Source organism: Lathyrus oleraceus, chromosome 6 (genome assembly GCF_024323335.1).
Source record: "Lathyrus oleraceus cultivar Zhongwan6 chromosome 6, CAAS_Psat_ZW6_1.0, whole genome shotgun sequence".
Taxonomy (NCBI): Eukaryota; Viridiplantae; Streptophyta; class Magnoliopsida; order Fabales; family Fabaceae; genus Lathyrus; species Lathyrus oleraceus.
The window spans coordinates 432,393,571-432,414,639 of NC_066584.1; the positions used below are offsets into that span (position 1 = coordinate 432,393,571).

Here is a 21,069-nt window from a genome sequence, read left to right on the forward strand (position 1 = left end):
TACTACTTAAGTAAGAAGTTCACTGATTGTGAGTCTCGATACTCAATGCTTGAGAAAACATGTTGTGCTTTGGCTTGGGCTGCTAAGCGGTTACGCCAGTATATGATAAATCATACGACTTGGTTGATATCCAGAATGGATCCAATCAAGTACATATTCGAGAAACCTGCTTTAACTGGGAGGATTGCCCGTTGGCAGATGTTGTTATCTGAGTATGATATTGAATATCGAGCTCAGAAGGCTATTAAAGGTAGTATCTTGGCTGACCACTTGGCACATCAGCCGATTGAGGATTATCAGTCAGTTCAGTTTGACTTCCCGGATGAGGAGATTCTGTATTTGAAAATGAAAGACTGTGATGAGCCTACACTCGATGAAGGGCCAAAGCCTGGTTCCAGATGGAGTATGGTGTTTAATGGCGCTGTAAATCAGTATGGAAATGGCATTGGGGCAGTAATTATTACTCCTCAGGGCACACATATTCCTTTTACAGCAAGGCTAACTTTCAAATGCACGAACAATATGGCTAAATACGAGGCCTGCATTATGGGATTGGAGGAATGCATTGATCTTAGGATCAAGCATCTTGATGTATACTGTGATTCGGCCCTCGTTGTTAATCAGATTAAGGGTGAATGGGAAACGAATCAGCCTGGTCTCATTCCCTATAGGGATTATGCGAGGAGGATTTCAACGTTCTTTACTGAGGTTGACTTCCATCATATTCCTCGAGATGAGAATCGGATGGCAGATGCTCTTGCTACGCTAGCTTCGATGATTGTGGTAAAACTTTGGAACAAAGTCCCCAATATCACTGTGATGCGCTTGGACAGACCAACTCATGTATTTACGGTTGAAGAAGTAAAAGATGATAAGCCATGGTATTATGATATCAAGTGTTTCCTTCAGAGCCAGATTTACCCACCTGGGGCATCTGTGAAGGATAGGAAAACTTTGAGGAGATTGTCAGGCAGTTTCTACATCAATGGTGATGTGCTTTACAAGAGAAATTTTGACATGGTTTTGCTCAGAGGCGTGGATAGACACGAAGCAGACCTGTTAATGACTGAGGTCCATGAAGGGTCATTTGGTACTCATTCCAATGGACATGCCATGGCTAGGAAGATGTTGAGAGCAGGCTACTATTGGCTGACAATGGAGTCTGACTGCTGCAAATACGTGAAGAAATGCCATAAGTGTCAGATTTATGCGGATAAAATTCATATTCCCCCGACACTTCTGAATGTGATTTCATCACCATGGCCCTTCTCCATGTGGGGAATCGACATGATTGGCATGATAGAGCCGAAAGCATCCAACGGACACAGATTTATTCTCGTAGCAATTGATTACTTCACCAAATGGGTTGAAGCGGCGTCATATGCAAATGTGACCAGGCAGGTGGTCGTAAAGTTTATCAAGAATCAACTCATATGCCGATATGGTGTGCCAGATAAGATCATTACAGATAATGGATCTAACTTGAACAACAAAATAATGAAAGAGTTGTGTAGTGAGTTCAAGATTGCACATCATAATTCTTCTCCTTACAGACCCAAGATGAATGGGGTTGTTGAAGCTGCTAATAAGAACATCAAGAAAATTATCCAAAAGATGGTTGTCATGTACAAAGATTGGCATGAGATGCTGCCATTTGCTTTGCATGGATATCGTACTTTTGTCCGCACTTCAACAGGGGCAACCCCTTTTTCTCTTGTTTATGGCATGGAGGCTGTGCTCCCAGTAGAGGTGGAGATCCCATCAATGAGAGTCTTGATGGAAGCCAAGTTGACTGATGCTGAATGGGTTCAGAGTCGTTATGACCAGCTGAATTTGATAGAAGAAAAGAGATTGACTGCCATGTGCCATGGTCAGTTATATCAGCAAAGAATGAAGAAAGCTTTCGATAAGAAGGTCAAGCCTCGTGTTTTTCGAGAAGGTGACCTCGTGCTCAAGAAAGTCTTGTCTTTCGCGCCCGATTCCAGGGGCAAGTGGACTCCAAACTATGAAGGACCATATGTTGTTAAGAGAGCCTTTTCAGGCGGTGCTTTGATACTTACAACTATGGATGGGGAGGATTTCACTCGTCCTGTGAATTCAGATGCAGTCAAGAAATACTTCGCCTAAAAAATAAAAACAGAATAGCTCGCTAAGTTGAAAACCCGAAAGGGCGGCTTAGGCAAAAATGAGCGTCTCGGTGGATTGAAAACCCGAAAGGGCGGTCCAGGCAAAAATTAGAGACATAAAAAAATGAATATTTGTATCCCGCTAGATTGAGTACCTCACCCTGGGGCAATCTAGGCAAAAATTAAGGATTTGGCAAGTAACTGCCTCCTGACAAGACTTTGTTCTGCAACTGTCATCCATCGGGGATTCTTGCTCCTTCATCATCAACCGAAGCTTCGAACACATCGAATTCAGAATTGGTGGAGAAATGATCATTATGTTCAATGTAGCCCTTTTCCAATATATATCACCAATTTCAGACTTGTAAAGATCTATGGAGTCTTGCCATTTGTAGACTACCATTCCATCAAATAAATTTGAGCCTTTATCCAATTATTTGCACTCTTATTTGTTTCTATCCAACAAATATTTTGCATGTTGCAATTGAGAAAATATCATTGTTTTAAACAATCAAATTTTTCATAAATTGTTTTTAAACAAAGTGAACATTCACAATGACGAAAGGATACTTAAGAGATCCTCAGTGCTCTCCCAAGGGTGGTATGATCTCCAACAGGGTAAGAGATTTGTTCATATTCCTGGCAGGACTGTATCCTCTTCCTCCAGAATATTGTTGTGGTTTATCTCACCAAGTGGAGTGCTTGTTGAGATGTTCACCTCTCCTCCCTTCAGCAGAGTATCGATCTTTCCTTCCTCGGCAGATGTGTTTTCTTTGGAAGATTTGGTATTTGGTGGTTACTCCCCAGAATTCCTTTATCTCTTCGGATGGGTTTCCCAAAAGAGTTGTTTTTGTGGTGGACTTTATCTGTGATGATCCCTGTCCCCAGCTGGAATGAATGATGTTTGTCCCTCTGCAGAGATCTTTGTCTCCCATTAACAGTTGCCCTTAGTGGATTTGGCTTTCTCTCTCGAGATGTAGTACCGGGTGGTTGATTCCTGGACCTGTTTGTGTTAGATATGTCTGTTTGTCAACATTCATTATACATAAACCACACATAAACATGCATAATCATAATATTCAGATATTCATGTTGCATTCTTTGCCATTTATCGTTGTTTGTTAGCTCCTGCTATTTGGTGATATATATCTCCCCAAGAAGATGTATGTGTCTGATCTCTCCATATAGAGTCAGCTCCATAAGCAGAAAGCGTCTATCCTTTCTCCCACATTCCCCGCCGAGTTATATCCTCGTGGATGACGTTTGTTTTTGTTCCTTCCCAACACATATATTGGGATGGGTTTCCCTATTGAGTTATACCCTCACTAGGACAAGTCTTGATTCAGTGTGCCTCTTTGGTTTGATCCTAAATTGGCGTCCTGTGACTGTTTCCTTTGCTCCCCTGTGGTATAAATGAATAATTGCTCAATAATTAGTAATCATTCATATTATCCCCGGCGGAGTCTATGGTTTTCTACCCTTATACCGGTAGTTGTAAACCCTGTCCTCTTTCCCCTGCAGAGTTAACCTTTTGTTCATCATAATCGATGACGGTTACTTTTCCCGTGGTTTCCTACCCAGTATCTGGTAGGTGTAATCCCCTTCTGGGCAGTTATCTTCATCCAATATTCGGTGTTGATATCCCCTCATTTGCCTGGATAATTGCTCTGATTACACAATTTATCCCCAGTAAGTCATTTCTCATTTACCCTGTTGTTGTTGGTAAGCGATTGTTTCTCTCCTGAATTGGTCATCATTATATACCTAGTTTCGGTATCCCGATGCCTTTTCTTTTCGTTCGATTTATCCTTTATTAACCCAGTAACCGGTTGTGGATAATCGTTCATGCGAGTATGTTATCTATGTTTTGATGGTAATAGATAATATATCTCATGCGCTCTTTGGTCAAAGCCTTTTGTTCTTCCCCAGTCGAGTAAGATTCGTATCCCCTTTGAGGAATCGAATATCCATCCTATAATCGAGATTGTTTTTAGCCCTCTTTTGGATGATGAGTGTCTTGGAAATATTCCCCAATTCACGCTTTGGTTGGTCACCTATTATATGCCCAGTAACCGGCATCCCTGGTGTCCCTTCCTTTTGCTCCCTATTATGACTTTCGTCCCCTGTGGAGTCAGATTTTCCTGAGTTGAGATATACCTTTTAGGTCTTCCTCAGATGTTTTGAAGTTTTGATATCTCTCACCCTTATACCGGTCTTAGATATTCATTTCTTCCCGAGCATGTTGTATCTCTCACCTTTATGTCGGTGTTCAGATCACATGTTCTCTTTGAGCTTATTACCCAGTAACCGGTAATACCTCATCCCGCTGCTGCCCCAGGAAGGTCTTTTTAGACATCCCCAGCGAAGTCCCTTAGTGGAATCGTCCTCGTCCGGATTTTTATCCGAAGTATCCGTTGTGGATAATTTTTGCTGTATTGGCATATTCCCCAATACATGCATCTTTAAGTCAGTTTGAGTCTTTCGATTGGTTTATTCCCTTTGGAATTCTGCTCCCAAGCTTTGAGTCATGCCCTGCTCACGCATTTTTGCTCCCTTTATTATCCCCATGAGAGTCCCCAGGGTCTTTTTCCCATGGAGTGAATTACTCATATGGATTGTCAATGTCTCTTGACTCCTTTGTAGACACATATCTCCACAGAGTGTTACCTTTCGCATACATACATTTGCATCACGAGGTCTCTAAAGGGACCAAAATTCGTCTCTTTGTTATTATTTAAGCCCATTCTACCTCGTCGAGACGAAGATTTTAACCTTCACTTCTCCGGCTAGAATGACCTTAAATAGGGGCATCTGTAAGACCCCAATTTTGTCCCTAAGATCCCTCATGGCATCATAACATTGCATTTGCAAAAGCCTCAAGGATCATAAGCATCTTGGTTCCCCTTGCCTTTGGGTGGGACTCTTTGTGAGTGGTTTGAGATCACCAAGCATGCCTAAATTATATATTATTGCTTTTCTCATTTTTTGTTTACTAACCAAAAGCACAAAAAAATATGTCACTAACATCTTTTGTTTGTAGCTTGAGCAATCACAAGGTTCAAAGCTTCTAGGAGATCCTTTGTGCAAAGATATGGTCAAGAGAAGATGAAAGCAAGCATGGTAATGGTTCCCAAAGCTCTCATCCATCAAATATGCCTCCCTAGTATCTCAATTCATCATTTTTGATCAAAACAAGTCAAGGGGTTTGAGGTTTGTTCCCCAGAGAAACCCTAATCCATCTGTGCACTACAATCCCTTGTCCTTGAAGCAACCTCAGCCCATGATCAAATACAATCAAGGGAAGTTCTTTAATTCATCATTTCATGCATGTTTGAACTTATTTGAGTGTCCTCAATCATCAGTTCATCAAGATATGAGACATGGACTTGAGAAGTTAAGCAGTCAATTCATCTGACTATTTTGAAATACACTGAGACTTAACTTTTTATGTGTTGGTCAAATGGAGATGGTTCCAAAATAAAAAATGTTCTTAAGGAAAATATGAACAACTTTCATGTTCATAAAAAAATGATTTGAAGCTTGGAAGGTCATCATCCATTCCAAGAAATTATAGGTCATTTTGAATGAAACCCTAATTTTGGGTCAACTTCCCAAGGACATAACTCATTCATTTTTTATGATTTTGAGGTGGGATCAAATGCATTAGAAAGCTTAAGATGTCTACTTAAAATGTTATGTTGAGAAAAATTTCACAATATAAAAGGAAATGCATGTGATAATGCAAGACATTATAGGTCCTTTTTGACCAAATGCATTAAAAGGCAAAAAAGTCCAACTTCAAGTGCCCATAACGTTTTCATCAAAAATCCAAATGATGTAAAATGTAAGTCCATTTTGATTGTCTTGAAAAGATATACAACTTTGATGTTGTAGGTTTTTTCATTTGAGGCTTGCATCATCAAAACAGAGGGGCTTGAAAATTGGCCAATTTTAGAAACCTTGCATTGACATGTTTTGCACATCACACTTTAAACTCAAATTTCATAAATTTCCACACTCCAAATGGATTTTTTCCCAACATAACAATTGTTCCTTACATCAATACCTTTCCAACCATTACTCACATGATCATGTTTGGATTTTTTCATTGGGATTTTCGAAGAGATGAATGTTTAGGTACAAATGAGGAATTCACTTGAAATCTTGGTGCATAAGCAATTGCCTTGTAGGTCACACGTCCAATTTCATTTGGCTGATGCTCAGAACTCATTTGGCATTGTTTTTGGGCCTTGTGCATGATCATGCAAGCCCATGCAATGAAGCTCCACATGCCATGCACACAGATTGATCACATTCTCCTTGCCACTTCCTCTATAAATAGAGACCTCATTCCATTCATTTCACACACCTAATTCAACCTAAAATGCTGCAGAATTCTCTCCATAGCCATCACTAAAGAAGCAATTGCATTTTCTTCGATTTTTTTTCAGATCTAAAGTTCAACTTCATCTGGTTGAATTCTTAGATCTAATGCTTCTAAACCTCCATCATTCATCTCATTGAACTTCTGTTTTGGTAAAGCAAGCAAAGAATCAAGTCCAATTCTCCAGAAATCAAGCACACACTCCAACTGGTATTTTCTTCGATTCTCATCATCCATGGACCTTTTTGCTTGGATCTAATATTTTCTGAAGTCCTCACTTGAGAGGCAAGCTAGTGGTAGCTTCAATTTTGCTTTTCCTTGATCTGCATTTTGCATACCTGAATCTTCCACCTCAGATTTCTCCATTTATAGGGATCTTGAGTGTGGTTCAAGGTTACAGGGGTGATGTACATCACCCCAGCTTCATTTTGGTATAAGGATCGTGCATTTCCATGAAGGTTTGAAAACCTGCAAAATTGACCGGAATCTGCAGGCTCACCGGAGAAGAAGGTGGCTCCGGTGGCCGCCTGTTTCCAGTTTGAACCCTGGCCCTTGGATGTGATTCCCAAATCGAATCCTGACCATTGCTTGTTATGACTTTTTATTGTTTTCCATGTGATTGCATTGACCGTGGACTACAATAGGCGCGCGCCTCTGGATCCTTGGATTTGCCAGCTCAATTAATGAGCTCAGATCCAAGGGCTCTCATTTTTTTTATTTTTTTTATTTTCTGGTTTTAATTTCTTTAATTCCAATTATTTTCAAAAATCAATATCTCTTTCACTTTTAATCCAAAAATTATGAGACCAATTGCATCATTTCCCAAATAAATTCTAGTTTCTATTTCTGATTTTTAATATTTTTTATTTTGTCATTTGATATTTTTTGTGAATTTTCTCTTTTCTGGTTATTTTTAATTCATTTTAAATAGTTTTTGATATCCAAAAAATGCAAAAATATTTTCCTAACCTATTTGAAGGATGATGGATCTATGAAAAATATTCTCATCAATTTTGGAATTGATTTGAGATTTATTTGAGATTTTAGTTTAATTAGGTTATTTTTATTCATTTTTAATTGATTAAAAATAGTTTCTCACTTTTAAAAATGCTGAATTTTTTTGTCAAACTTTGTTTGACCTTGTTGAACTTAGGATAAATCACTTGGACTTTTCAAAGTTGATTTGAAGTGATTTTGAAGTTTGACCTTTCTTTTTTTTAAATTCAAGTTTAATGTTAAATATTAAAAGATGCCAAAAATATTTTGTTTATTTCTTGACTTCCAATCTTCATCTCACTTCTGTTTTTGATGGTTTGACCTTGACTTTCAATGCCATTGGTCAACATATGATGATTGGTACATTGTACTTCATTTAATGCACTTTAATTTTGCCTTTCCCATTTCTCTTCTCCTTCTTCATTTTCCTTTTGATCAATGAGTTGAAGGTTGATAAGTTAGCATTGGTTAGGGAGATTTAATCTTCCTTGATTCAAATCTAATTCATCTTGATCAAGTGATCAAGTGAATGGCTTTGCATTAAGGATAGGTTGTCTTATAAATCATGCAAAAGGCTTAAACCAATACAAGATCAATTCTTATTTTCTTTTTGGCATGGCAAGTTGTTGGAACTTGGTTCTCTAATCAAGACTTCTAACTTGTGTTGTTGCCTATATTATTATTGACCGACCTCAGATAGTTGTGACTTCTATATAAGTCCAATTACGATTGCTTAACATAACGCTAAATTTGCCTTATGGCACACTAACTACTAACACTAACTATTGACAATTAACATTTACTTTATGCAATTTACTTTTATGCAATTTACTATTCTTGCACATATTATTCATTTGCTTTTTCCTTTGCTCATTGGAGCACATGTTTATGTTAATGCCATTTGCCTTTTGCCCACTTGGGTTTATAATTGTATATATATATATCTGTTGTGCTTGTGTTTGTCTGTTTGTTGTGGACAAAATACCAAGAATTGGACAATATGGACTTAGAATTTAGGACCTTACCCAAGCAAATGGAATTTGAAGAGCAACTAGGCCTCATGCCTTTAGAGTGCTTAAATGTCAAAGAGCAACTAGGCCTCCTGCCTTTAGAATGCTTAAAGCTTAAGGAAAACATTGAAAGGACCATATTCTAAACTCCCTCTTGTCCATTTTCTTTGTTTGTTATTAGAACTTTTTGATGTGTGTTTTCTTTGTGTTAGGAATTCCCACTTGAGCTTAATTGAGGAATCATTACCATGAGCTCCTAAGAGAGAGAGATCCAAGACACATTGAGGACCTACCAAGAATTCATTGATTGTTAATTGCTTGAGTTTATGCTTGTGATTGCTTTTATTCCAAAGGATGGGGGCTACTTGGATCATCAATATGATCTCAAGAGAGGAACTCCTAGTGTGGTTCATTTCTTTCCCTCACCTTTTTGTTTTACTTAGGACTTAGCCATTCTTCTTCTTCTCTCCACTCTAACCCAAGCCAAACTCATTTTGTGCCAACATTGACATTGTTTTCAAAACTAGAAACCTAGGCCACATGCCTTTGATTTTTCAAACTATTTTCATTGATACTTATTTTGAATTGAATTTTAAGTCAACTTTGACTTCATTTTGTGAATACTTCTAACTTGTAAATGCAACTCACTCAAGTTTGTTTTTGTGGTTCCAATGACCACCTTTGTTAAACTTTTTCATAAATAATAGCCATAGGTTTGAGTTATCATAATGGTTGATGTAAACCTCACCTCATCCTTAGTGATTGGACTATAAGTCTTCCATACTTATTATAGGGTGGATCCCTCACTAGTATGTTGAAGCTCTCCTCACATGGTGGATTGTTGGTTTAGGTTGAGTTTTCTCCCTTTGATAACAAAAGACCTTAAGGCTTTTGATCAAATCAATTCACCCATATTTTGAGATTTTTACCCCGAACTACGAGGTTTTGATCCTACCTTTGTGATGGTACGTAGGCAATGGGTTCATCCATTCAAACAATAAAATTGTAAGTAATTTGTATATTCTTTTCTCATCTCCCCAATCATGTTTGCACAAATATTTTCACAAATACCAACCTACCATAAAACTTTGCAAAAAGGGCTCCCTAGGAGTACCTAGGATGTTTTGGATGCCTAACACCTTCCCATTGCATAACCAACCCCCTTACCCAGATCTCTGTTTCTTTTACTAGTTTTTGTTAAAACTTTTAGGTTTTTGTTCGCTTTCTAACCATTCCTATGGATAAATAAAAGTGCGGTGGCGACTCGACTTGTATGATTTACCTTGGATTTAGTAAATATCTCTAATGGTAACGAATACCCCGCTACACAAATTCACCACCATGATCACTTCTGAGTTTGATGATTTTAGAGTTAAACTCAGTTTGCACTTTGGAACAGAAGCTAGTGAATACAGAGTGAGACTCACTCTTGTGCTTTAGGAATTTTACCCATGTCCAGCGACTAAAATCATCAACAATGACTAGTCCATATTTCTTTCCATTGACTGATGCTGTCTTAATAGGCCCAAACAGGTCAATGTGAAGAAGTTCTAAAGGCTTAGAGGTGGAAACAATATTTTTATTTTTAAAAGATGTTTTGGAAAATTTCCCTTTCTGACATGTCTCACACAGAGCATCTGAAGAATACTTCAGCTTGGGTAGACCTCTGACTAACTCGAGTTTGTTTAGCTGAGAAATTTTTCTCATGCTAACGTGGCCCAAGCGTCTATGTCATACCCATTGCTCTTCGTGAACAGATAGTAGGAATTTTACATTTTGTTCTTTTAAGTCTGAAAGATTTATCTTGTAAATATTGTTTTTCCTCTTTCCAGTTAATAGGATTGTTCCATTGTTCTGATTAATTGCTTTACATGTGTTTTGATTGAAGATTACATCATATCCGTTATCACTTAATTGACTTATTGATAACAGGTTATGCATTAATCCTTCTACATAGAGGACATCAGATATAGAAGGAAGAGTTCCATTACCAATAGTTCTAGAGCCTCTGATTCTCCCCTTCTGATTTCCTCTGAAACCTACAAAGCCTGCATCTTTAAGTTCCAGGTTTTGGAACATATACTTTCTTCCCGTCATGTGTCGCGAGCATCCAGAGTCCAAGTAACATGACTGGTGTCTTAACTCTGATGCATAAGATATCTGTAACATAAACAATCTTATCCTTTGGTACCCAAAATCTTTTGGGTCCTTTGTGATTAGTTTTCCCAGAGTTCTTTAGAACTTTGGGTTTTCTTACATTATTAAAACTTTGTGATGTGTATGTGTGTAATGATAAGAAAAAGGAGATTTTGGTTTGTCATTTGTAGAAGATTTATCTTCACTTGGGACATACCCTATTCCTCTTTTATTATTCTGACTAACTCCATAAATCATGGACGCCATTCTACTTCTCTATATCCCATTTTTCAGAAACTTTTGAAAAGATTTTTCATATTTATATATTATTGTGTTAGAAGTTTGTGGAGCTTGAGATAAATCTTCTTCAAGTTTTGGACATTGTTTCTTTATGGAGTCTCTTTCTAGTATCAAAGTTCGGTTTTCATCTTTTTGTTCTGAAACTATCATCTCAAGTTTATCACATTCTTCGATGGTTCCTTCAAGAACCTCTTTTACTACTTTAAATTTTTGTTTTAGTTTCTGATATGAGTTTAGAGTTTCAGAAAGGCATGATTCAAGGTCAGAGCGAGAAAGCTCAGAAAATACCTCTTCAGAGTTAGATTCTCCGTCTGATGTATTTCTACAGGTGGTAGCCATGAGTGCAACATTTGCCTGTTCTTCAGAGTCTGATTCTGAGGAATTAGATCCATTGTCATCCCAGGTGGCCATCAGTCCCTTTTTGGTTCTGAATGAGCTTTTCTTGAAACCTTCTCTTCTAGAGCTCTCTTTCTTTAGTTTGGGACATTCATTTCTGTAATGACTTGTTTCCTTACATTCATAGCATGTTATATCTTTGTTTGACTTACCTCTGAAAGTTGATTATGAGTGATCTCCCTTGGGTCTTGGTCTTCTGAAGTTATTATTCCTTTTTCTCCAAAGTTGTTTTACTCTTCTAGTTAAAAGGGATAACTCTTCTTCGTCGTCAGAGTCTTCCTTCTCAGAGTCGTCATTATCTTCCTTTTCAGCCTGGAAGGCTTTGTTTCTTTCTAGTTTACGTCTTTCAGATCTGGACTTTAGTGCTATAGACTTGATCTTCTTTTGAGGCTTATCTTCCTCCAGTTCTATCTCGTGGCTTCTGAGTGAACTGACGAGTTCCTCAAGGTTGATATTGTTCAGATCTTTTGATAACTTTAAAGTTGTGACCATGGGTCGCCATTTCATTGGCAAGCTTCTAACAATCTTTTTGACATGATATGTAGTTGTGTAGCCCTTGTCCAGCATTTTGACTCCTACAATTAAAGTTTGAAATCTAGAAAACATTACCTCTACAACTTCATCGTCCTCCATTTTGAAGGCTTCATATTTCTGAATTAGAGCCAGATCCTTTGTCTCTTTGACTTGAGAATTTTCTTCGTGAGTCATCCTCAGAGAGTCAAGTATTTATTTAGTTATTTCCCTGTTGGTGATCTTTTCGTATTCATTGTAGGAAATGGCATTTAGCAGTATCGCTCTGGCTTTGTGATGGTTTTTGAGTTCACACTTCTGATCATCTAGCATTCTGCTTCTGGGAATAGCAACGTCAACGTCCGTCACAGGTGGTGTGTAGCCAATTGTGACAATATTCCATAGATCAGCGCCGTAGCCCAAAAATAAATTTTCAATTCTGTCTTAATAATAATCAAATTTTTCTCCATCAAAGATTGAAGGTTTAGCATTGTAACTATCTCTTTCATTGGTGTTGGCCATAGTTTTTCTCACGTTGGATCTCTCTACACTGTCAAGTGTTTGATTAGAAAATCAATAACAGAGCCGAAGCTCTGATACCAATTGAAGGTAGAGAAAAACAAGAAAGGGGGTTTGAATTGTTTTTGGAAATAAAAACTTTTTGAGAAATTAGACACACACAGAATAAAAGAAATATAACACAAGATTTTATACTAGTTCGCTTGAAATTCAAAGCTACTCCAGTCCACCCGACCAAGGTGATTTCGCCTTTTAAAAAGTACTTAATCCACTAATCTTGAAAGATTACACAACCAATCGTCTAGGAGAATAATCCCTTAGCCCTCTCAAGTATTCAGACTATATAGAGTCACTTGAGGAAGTGTTTTAAGCAAAAGTATGAATTGTAATGTAATGTGCTTCTAACAAACAAACAAGTATTACAAAATTATAAGAACAATAGCTTTTCACGTAAGAGCAGCAGCTCGTGAAACAAAAAGAGAAGAAGAATGAGAGTTGTTATATTCTGTGTGTCTCATATGTGTTCTCTTGAAAAGTATTCAGTCCTTTATATAGACGTTGAAAAGAACCGTTGCAGTGATGACAAAATCTTGGTTATTGAAGAATGTTTATTGTCATTACTCTCCTTGTTTCTTTCTAAACAGTTTTGTGCGCCTCATTATTTCCTTCTATAAATAATTTCTTTCCAAAACCAGATTTCTTTTTGGTTACATGTTCGGAACTGGTGAATCTGTATCAGAGTCTTGGTAAGTCAGAGTTTAACTCCAGAGGTTGATTTTATCTGACCACATCAGAGTTTCTCTATGCTCTTGACTTCTTCAGATTCAGAGTATGGATTCAGTCTTCTTTACCAGAGTTTCTGACTTCTTTCTGTTGTGCTGGTAACTGCGTTGATTAGAGTCATAGCCTTCTGGACTCATTTTCTCTGAGTAGCATCTGATAGTTGAATTCTGTATATGATGTAATTTTCTATCTGATTGTTTGATCAGAGTCCTGCACGCTTAAGAGAAATTTCGTTAGAGTACCATTTTTTTCATCCTTTGTTATCATCAAAATATTAGAGATACATTGTAGAACCAACTTTGTTCTTACAAGTCCCTATGATCTTTGCATGTTATTCTGATCAAGAATTCTTCAAGAGTTTGGAATTGGTTTACCTTGGAAACCCTAGTGCATCTAGGTATCTTGTGTGGTACTTCTTCACCAAGCTTCTTCAACAATTGATCAAATATTTCAAGGGATATTTCAAATTTCATCATCTTATGCATATATGATCTCCCATGAGTCCCAAGAGTCAAGATAATTGCAAGTTAGCAAGTTGGTTGATGGTGGTTGACCAAAGGAATTCATCTGATCAAAACTAGGGTCCCCTAGACCCTATCTCCTACAATATATATCATATTAAAATTATTCCAAGATAAAATTTACTCTAAATGACATTCCAAACAACTTTCATGTTGAGGTCTAGAGCTCGTTTTTCTTGGAAAGTCATTTTTTATGGTGAAAGATTATATATCATTTTGTCTAAACCCTAATTTGGAGGTTAACTGCCCAAAGCCATAACTTGCTCATTTTTTTAAGAGATGAAAGATTTACAAGTTGCAAAATCAAATTCAAGTTGTCTAATTCAACTTTGATGTTCAGAGGAACAGCTAATTCAACTTTTTTGAGCATGTGATATGAGGATGCATTATAGGTCATTTTGGACCAATACCATTGAAAATGTGATTTTCCTCAACTTCAAAAATGCATAACTCATTCATCTCAAATCCAATGAGGTCAAACTTGTGACCATTTTGAAGGATTTTGAAATATATGCAACTTTTATGCATACACTTTTCTCATTTTAAGCTCACGTAAAAAGTTAGACAAGGTGGAATAAGTGAACATATGGCTTGACACTTAGAAAAAATTCTGATATGTTAAAATTTCCAAACTTCCACCTCAAAATTCATCATGATACAAGCTTCAAATGGAAAAGAGTTCAACATAAGAGTTGTTCCTCTTGATCTAACCTTTCCAAAGAGTGAAAATTCATCCATTTTGGATAAGGTTTGAGTGGTATGCGCATGGCTTGAACATGGCATCATCATTTGGCAAGATCAAGACTTCAAACAACTGTACACATTTGCCTTGCATTCCAATTCACTTTCACACTCATTCACACTTGATTATGGACCTAATTGAGTGACTTCATGGGCTTGTACATGCCCATGCAAGCATGCATCATCCATTTCTAAATTTGGAAGTTGAATTTGAAGGTGCAAATATCACAAGTTGCAGCTATAAATAGAGGCCTCTAGCATCAGAATTAAGGACCCTTGTGCGCCAGCTTTGCTCCAATACCTCAAACCCTCACATTTGAAAGTAAAAACCTGAGAATTTTCTTTGAAAATTGAGTTTGAATCTCACTGTTTGGAGATTCAAAGCTCTAGGGATCCAAAGCTTTTGTTTCATTCTAATCTATTCTACAAGCTTCCTGAGTGAGATCAAGCAAGAATCAAAGCAAGAGCAATCAAATTCTGCACATCATTGAAGGTATTTTCCATATTTTTTCTTCTCTTCGATTCTCTCTCAATTCTCATCAATTCTCTTGGATCCTTGGTTGTCTAAAGTCCTACCAATGTAGGCAAGAAGATTTGAGTTGATTTGAGGTCAAATCGAAGCAACTCAAATCAAGTACCTTAAATTTCAACTCCATGTATCTCTCAATATACTTGGAGTTAGGATGAATTGAGGTTAGATTCGTGATCAGTGCCATTTTTACTTTAAAATCATGTCCTTCTTTTTCATTTTTGTGATGGTGATGAGTGGGCCAGTCCGGCCAAGGTCGCTTGAGAAGATGACCGGTGCTTTCTGTAGCACCTCAAATTTGCCTCCCTCATTCATGCATTCATTTTAGGTCATTTAACATTTCATATTGCATTTCAGCAAAGTTCATCCGAATTACCTCTGGTCAACTTTGGTCAACTGAAGGTCAAATGGCTAGAGAATGATTTGATTTACTTCCAACATGTTCAAATGGGATCTATTCATCAGTCAACATAGTACTCTTGAAGGAACAAAGGTCCAATGCATAGGTTACCAAATTTGGAAAGACTTCCCTGAGCTGTCATGCTCGCTAGGTGAGCAGCATGGTTCGCTTAGCGAATCTCAACTGTCATGCTCGCTAGGCGAGCAAATCCTTCGCTAGGCGAAGCCTACGCGTTTTAAAATAAATAAATAAAATATAACAGAAAAATCTTGGACTTAGACCTCTCTCATTTAGCCCACAAAGCCACGAAAATCAGGTTATAAAAAGGGGAGAATGGATGAAAGCTGAGGAGACTCTGAAGTTTCCTCGGGATAAAACCCTAGTGAAGAGCTAACAGAATTCAGAACAGCCTCCAGAGACCGAAGGGAATTCATCTGCAAAGAACCAATTCCCTCTCATATAAACCCTGAGATTGCTCTGCAAACCCAAGGGTGCAATTCAATTTCAACCGATCTCGCCAATCAGGTTTGCCCTATTTGTATTACTTTACGCCTTCAATTTGAAATTTCTAAATGTATGAGAAATTTGGAAGAGTGGGTATCGTTAGGTTTCACATGTGGGTTTAAAACAATGCCTTGAATGTTTAATCGTTTAGTTTCTGAAGTGTGTACCATAGGGTTTGGGGTCCCTGAAATCGGATTGTTATCAAGGAAGAATCTAAAACCCACAGGCATTCGCTAGCGCCTCGCTAGGCGAGCATGTAGCGAAGCTTCGCTAGCACCACGCTAAGCGAAGCAGCAACGAGCGTGACAGTAGTTGTTTTTTTTGCTTGCTCTAATCTGTTTTGTGTTTTGTTGTGACATGTTTTCTATTGCATCCGTGCACTGTTTACTTGACACTGTTGTTGTTATGTTTCTTTTGTTTGGTGAAATTCTTGATTGCATCTTATTATTCTAACCTGTTTGTTGAGTTTTTGTGAGGGCTCACATGACTCTTGAGGAGATAGCCTGCTTGGTATTCCGCTTTATTTGTGGGATACCACTTGGAGATTCATTCTGATTACTTGTACTGACTTGCTTTCTTTGATGGTGCCAGCTTGAGAGATCTCTGGGTTTCTCGTCCCTTTAGTTGCTGTTACTTCGGATCTTTATCCGTGTGGTAGATCTCCTGATCCCTTTTTTCTTTCCCGCATTTTACCGCTTTCTTAGCTGGAAGACCTCGATAGGAGGCGATGTTCTTGTGTGTTTACTTTTGTGCCTAAAGACCTCCATGAAGTGGCAATTGATGGATAAAAGGGATTAGTAGTCAATCCCCCGTTATTCAGTGTGTCGTTCTTTATGCTCACACTACGTGTCGATGCATCAGAACAAAAGCCTAAGACCTTTTGTCCGGTCGGTCAGTGAAGAGGGTTCCACCTTTATGAATCCCCACTTTTTGTCATGAGCTCACCCTGTCCAGGGTTAAGAGCTATGAGGTCTTATCCTCATTACCCTTTTGATCTGCTCACCCTGACGTTCAGTGTCAGTGGTTAAGGGCCCATTTGATTACCTTTTTATGGTTTGTTTGTCGAGGTTGATATGACCCCTCTTGACTAAAGCCCTACCCACGTGTGTTTAAGCCCCATGTTGGCACATTACTCTAAGATACATGTTTTGTGTGGTGTGATCGTCTCCCCATATGATCGCTAGGCTTCGTATAGTCTCTCGTTTGTATGTCAATTAAGGTAGCACGGTTCCTTCGTCTAGGACTTCCTTTTTGCATGAGCATTCCTAAAACACAAACAAACTCATTGATTTTTCTTCTCCTAAGAACACGTTAACTCCTTCTACTACAGGCGAGTAAGTCTCCAAAGGTCGAGCATCCGGTAGATTGCGTAGTAATGTCGTTCATCTAAAAAACACAAAACAAACAAAATAGGTCAGCCGAACTACGTTTTGCTGTGATTCTCATTCCGGATGAGATACGTAGGCATAAGACGCGATGTCTTACCGAGCACACTTCTCTTTAACCCGTAGGTGATAACATGAAATAATATCACATTTTTGGACTCGATTTAATTAAATTATATTATTATTTGTATCGATTTATTTCATTTTATTCGATATTACGTGGTATTTTCCCTTCTATTTGTCTCAGGTAACTTATTTGAGGCATAAGTGAAAAAGGAAGAAAAGGGGTGCAAAAGAAAAGAGGATTCTCCACACAAAAAAAGCATTCCACTAAAGCCCAGCCCACAACCAGAAGGAAATGCGCTGAGGCCCTGTGACGAACGCCACACAAGGTGTGACGAGCGTCACGCCCCCTGCTAAGTGTTACAAGCGTAACACAAGGTGTGACGACCGTCACACCCCCATTCCTATATTTTTGGGTTTGACGCGTAACAGAAGCAACGGAAGCACGTTCCTCCTCTTTCTTCGCTTGACCAATTGACGTGAGAAACCTACCAAAGGGAAAACGGTCACTTAATGGATTGTGTATCTTTTACTAGATCTAACCTTACGTTAGATCATAGTATTTTATTCCTTCGCTTTTACTAGATCACCGATTGAAGAGTTCAAGAACAAATCCAACCGGTCTGTGGTGGAGTGTTCAAGATTGCTATTAATTATTCAGGTTCTTTAATTTATTGTTTTAATTTATATATGCTCTGCATTGCTGTTTATTTATATTGTTTGCCTGAGATGGTTTTATTTAAACATGATAATTGTTTAGACCTGTTTAGCATGTCCGGCTAAGTAATTTAGATATCGGTATGTAAAGTAAGCAGAATGAAGGAATCAAAACTAAGTTGGTTTAATTTCATTTAAAAATAAAGTCACTCTTTTTATGGTCTCAATTTACAGGTTTAATACCAAGGTTTTTGTACGAGAGTAAAAGACGTAAAGAAGTTAAAATCAATAGAACGAAAGTTTGAGTTTTTAACTGGACAGTGTAAATTGGACATTAATTCTAAATCAGGGCGAAAGCAATTTTTAGAGTTAATTAAATTCTAATCTTTTTCAAAAAGTATTTTTAAAGGTTAAATGTGAGGACGAGAGTTAAGCATTTAAGTTTAATTATATAATCTAAGTCAATAGAGCGATAGTTTGAGACGAGGGTGTTTAAACGGTTAGTATTTTCTTAAAAAAGAGTTTCTATAGATTTTGTTGTTTTCAAAAAGTGATTTTGGACTTAACTAATAAGTGACAGCTACGTTAATATAAAGTCATAGTCTATTCAACAGAGCGAGAGTTTGAGAAAAGGCTTTTAATCAATAGTGTCTACTGAAAAGATTTATTTTAAAACCAAGAAACCAACGAAGATTTGATTCCCTAATTACGACGAACTATATACCGATATCCGCTTAATTGATATTAAATCTAGATCTTATTTTAGTTTTATTTTTCCCCCAAGTCATCAAAGTATCATCCGCCTTAGCTTTACGAAGTAACCTTAGAAAACGGTATATCGATTCATAAGTCCCTGTGGGATCGATATCTTTTAAAACTACGCGATAAGACTGTGCACTTGCAGTCAGTACCCCAATCGACTCATAAAGTCGCGATCAAGTTTTTGGCGCCGTTGCCGGGGACTTTTATTTAGTCGATATCGTAACCCTTCTGTTACGCTGTAGAGATTAAGGTTTTTTTTTATTTCTTTCTTTCGTTGATTTGTATGCCACACACTCGCTCACAAGGCGAGCCGTTTTACTTACGAATCAACGACATTGAACTATATCTCCGAGTCTTACGACGAATTCGGGAATATCGTGCTGCAAACAATCTCCCTCCTATCGAAGTGCCCGACCTCAAAAATCTTCTTCCTTCGCCGGTACCCGAGATGGCAGAACCAGCTCGTGCTCTTCGAGATTACGCCGCTCCATCGCAAGATGAGCCGCTTTCGAGTATTGCTCCACCCGGAATCGAAGCAAACAACTTCGAACTTAAACCTTCGCTGTTACAAGCAGTGCAACAAAATCAATTCTCTGGAAATCCTACCGAGGATCCAAACCTTCATTTATCCGTATTTGTCCAATACGCTGACACTGTTAAAGCCAATGGTGTCACTTCAGAGGCGATTCGACTTCGTCTTTTTCCCTTCTCGTTAAGAGATAAAGCTAGAAGATGGCTTCAGTCTCTTCCTTCCAACTCAGTCACCACATGGAATGAGTTGAAGAAAGTCTTTCTTGCCCGATATTTTCCTCCAAGCAAAACAGCTATGTTGAGAGCCCAGATAAATGGATTTAAACAGAAAGATAACGAATCTCTTTTCGAAGCATGGGAAAGATACAAAGACATGATGAGACTTTGTCCACACCATGGTTTAGAGGACTGGTTAGTAATTCATACCTTCTATAATGGTCTCTTATACAACACAAGGTTAACAATAGACGCTGCCGCAGGTGGTGCGCTTATGGATAAACCTTATGCCGATGCTTATCAACTTATCGAGAGCATGACCCAAAACCATTATCAGTGGGGAAGCGACCGAACAATGGTAGAAAAACCTCAAACGAAAAGTGGCATGTACGAGATAAGTAGCCTTGATCATGTTAATGCAAAAGTGGATGCTCTGGCCCAGAAAATTGAAAGTTTAAATGTATCACCTCCAGCCACCGTGGTTGCCGCAGCTCAAAATTGCGAAGTCTGTGGAATCCAAGGTCACACTCCTGCAGATTGTCAACTCCTAACAGGAATCCAAGCAGAGCAAGTGAATTATGCTCAAGGAAACCCCTACTTGCATACCTATAACTCAAACTGGAAGAACCATCCTAATTTTTCATATAAGAGTAATAATGCTTTATACGCACCAGGACAAGCTCCCAATCAAGCCCCAGCTATACCCCCTGGATATCAAAAGCCGACCCCATCTACACCTAACAATAATGTTCCTAGAAAATCCAACTTGGAAATCATGATGGAGAACTCCATAGCTTCTCAACAGCAAACCAATAAAGATTTCTTAAACCAGAATGTACACACTAGCGAACAAATTAAACAACTAGCAAGTAAAGTAGATGCCCTGGCTACCCATAACAAAATGCTGGAAACACAAATATCACAAGTAGCTCAACAACAAGCGCCTACTGCTGCCCCAACTGGTACATTTCCTGGACAGCCCCAACCTAACCCGAAAAGCCACGCTCATGCAATCATATTGAGAAGTGGAACAGAGGTAGAAGGACCGTCTGATCCAAGAATTGAAAACCAAAACTCTAAAAAGTCAACTGAGGAAGAAAATAAACCTAAGGAAAAGGAAGAGAGTAATAAGGAAACCGTAGAAAAGAAAGAACCTTATGTACCTCCACCACCTTATAAACCACCTATCCCTTACCCTCAAAGGCTTATTAAAACCAAAGATGCGGGCCAATTTAAAAAATTTGTTGACCTACTGAAACAATTAAACGTCATAATTCCTTTTACAGAAGCTATTACGCAGATGCCCTCATATGCTAAGTTCTTAAAAGAAATTCTTTCTAATAAAAGGAAACTTGAAGAGAGAGAAACCGTTACACTCACTGCTGAATGCAGTGCTATAATCCAGAATATGCCTCCTAAACTTAAAGACCCTGGTAGTTTCTCTATACCCTGTCACATAGGAAAATTTGTCATAGACAAAGCTCTATGCGATTTAGGAGCCGGTATCAGTGTTATGCCTTTATCCATATGCAAGAAACTGGAAATGGGAGAATTAAGACCAACTAAAATGTCTGTGCAATTAGCAGATCGCTCCGTTAGA

At 38.1% G+C, this 21,069-nt stretch overlaps 1 non-coding gene across 1 annotated transcript; it reads right to left on the reverse strand.

Moving 5' to 3' along the window:
• Positions 1-19,548: 19,548 nt before the first annotated feature.
• On the reverse strand, positions 19,549-19,655 carry LOC127099591 (small nucleolar RNA R71). Its single transcript, XR_007794077.1, has one exon. It is a non-coding gene; the product is annotated as a small nucleolar RNA R71 (small nucleolar RNA).
• Between the last annotated feature and the right edge of the window lie 1,414 nt (positions 19,656-21,069).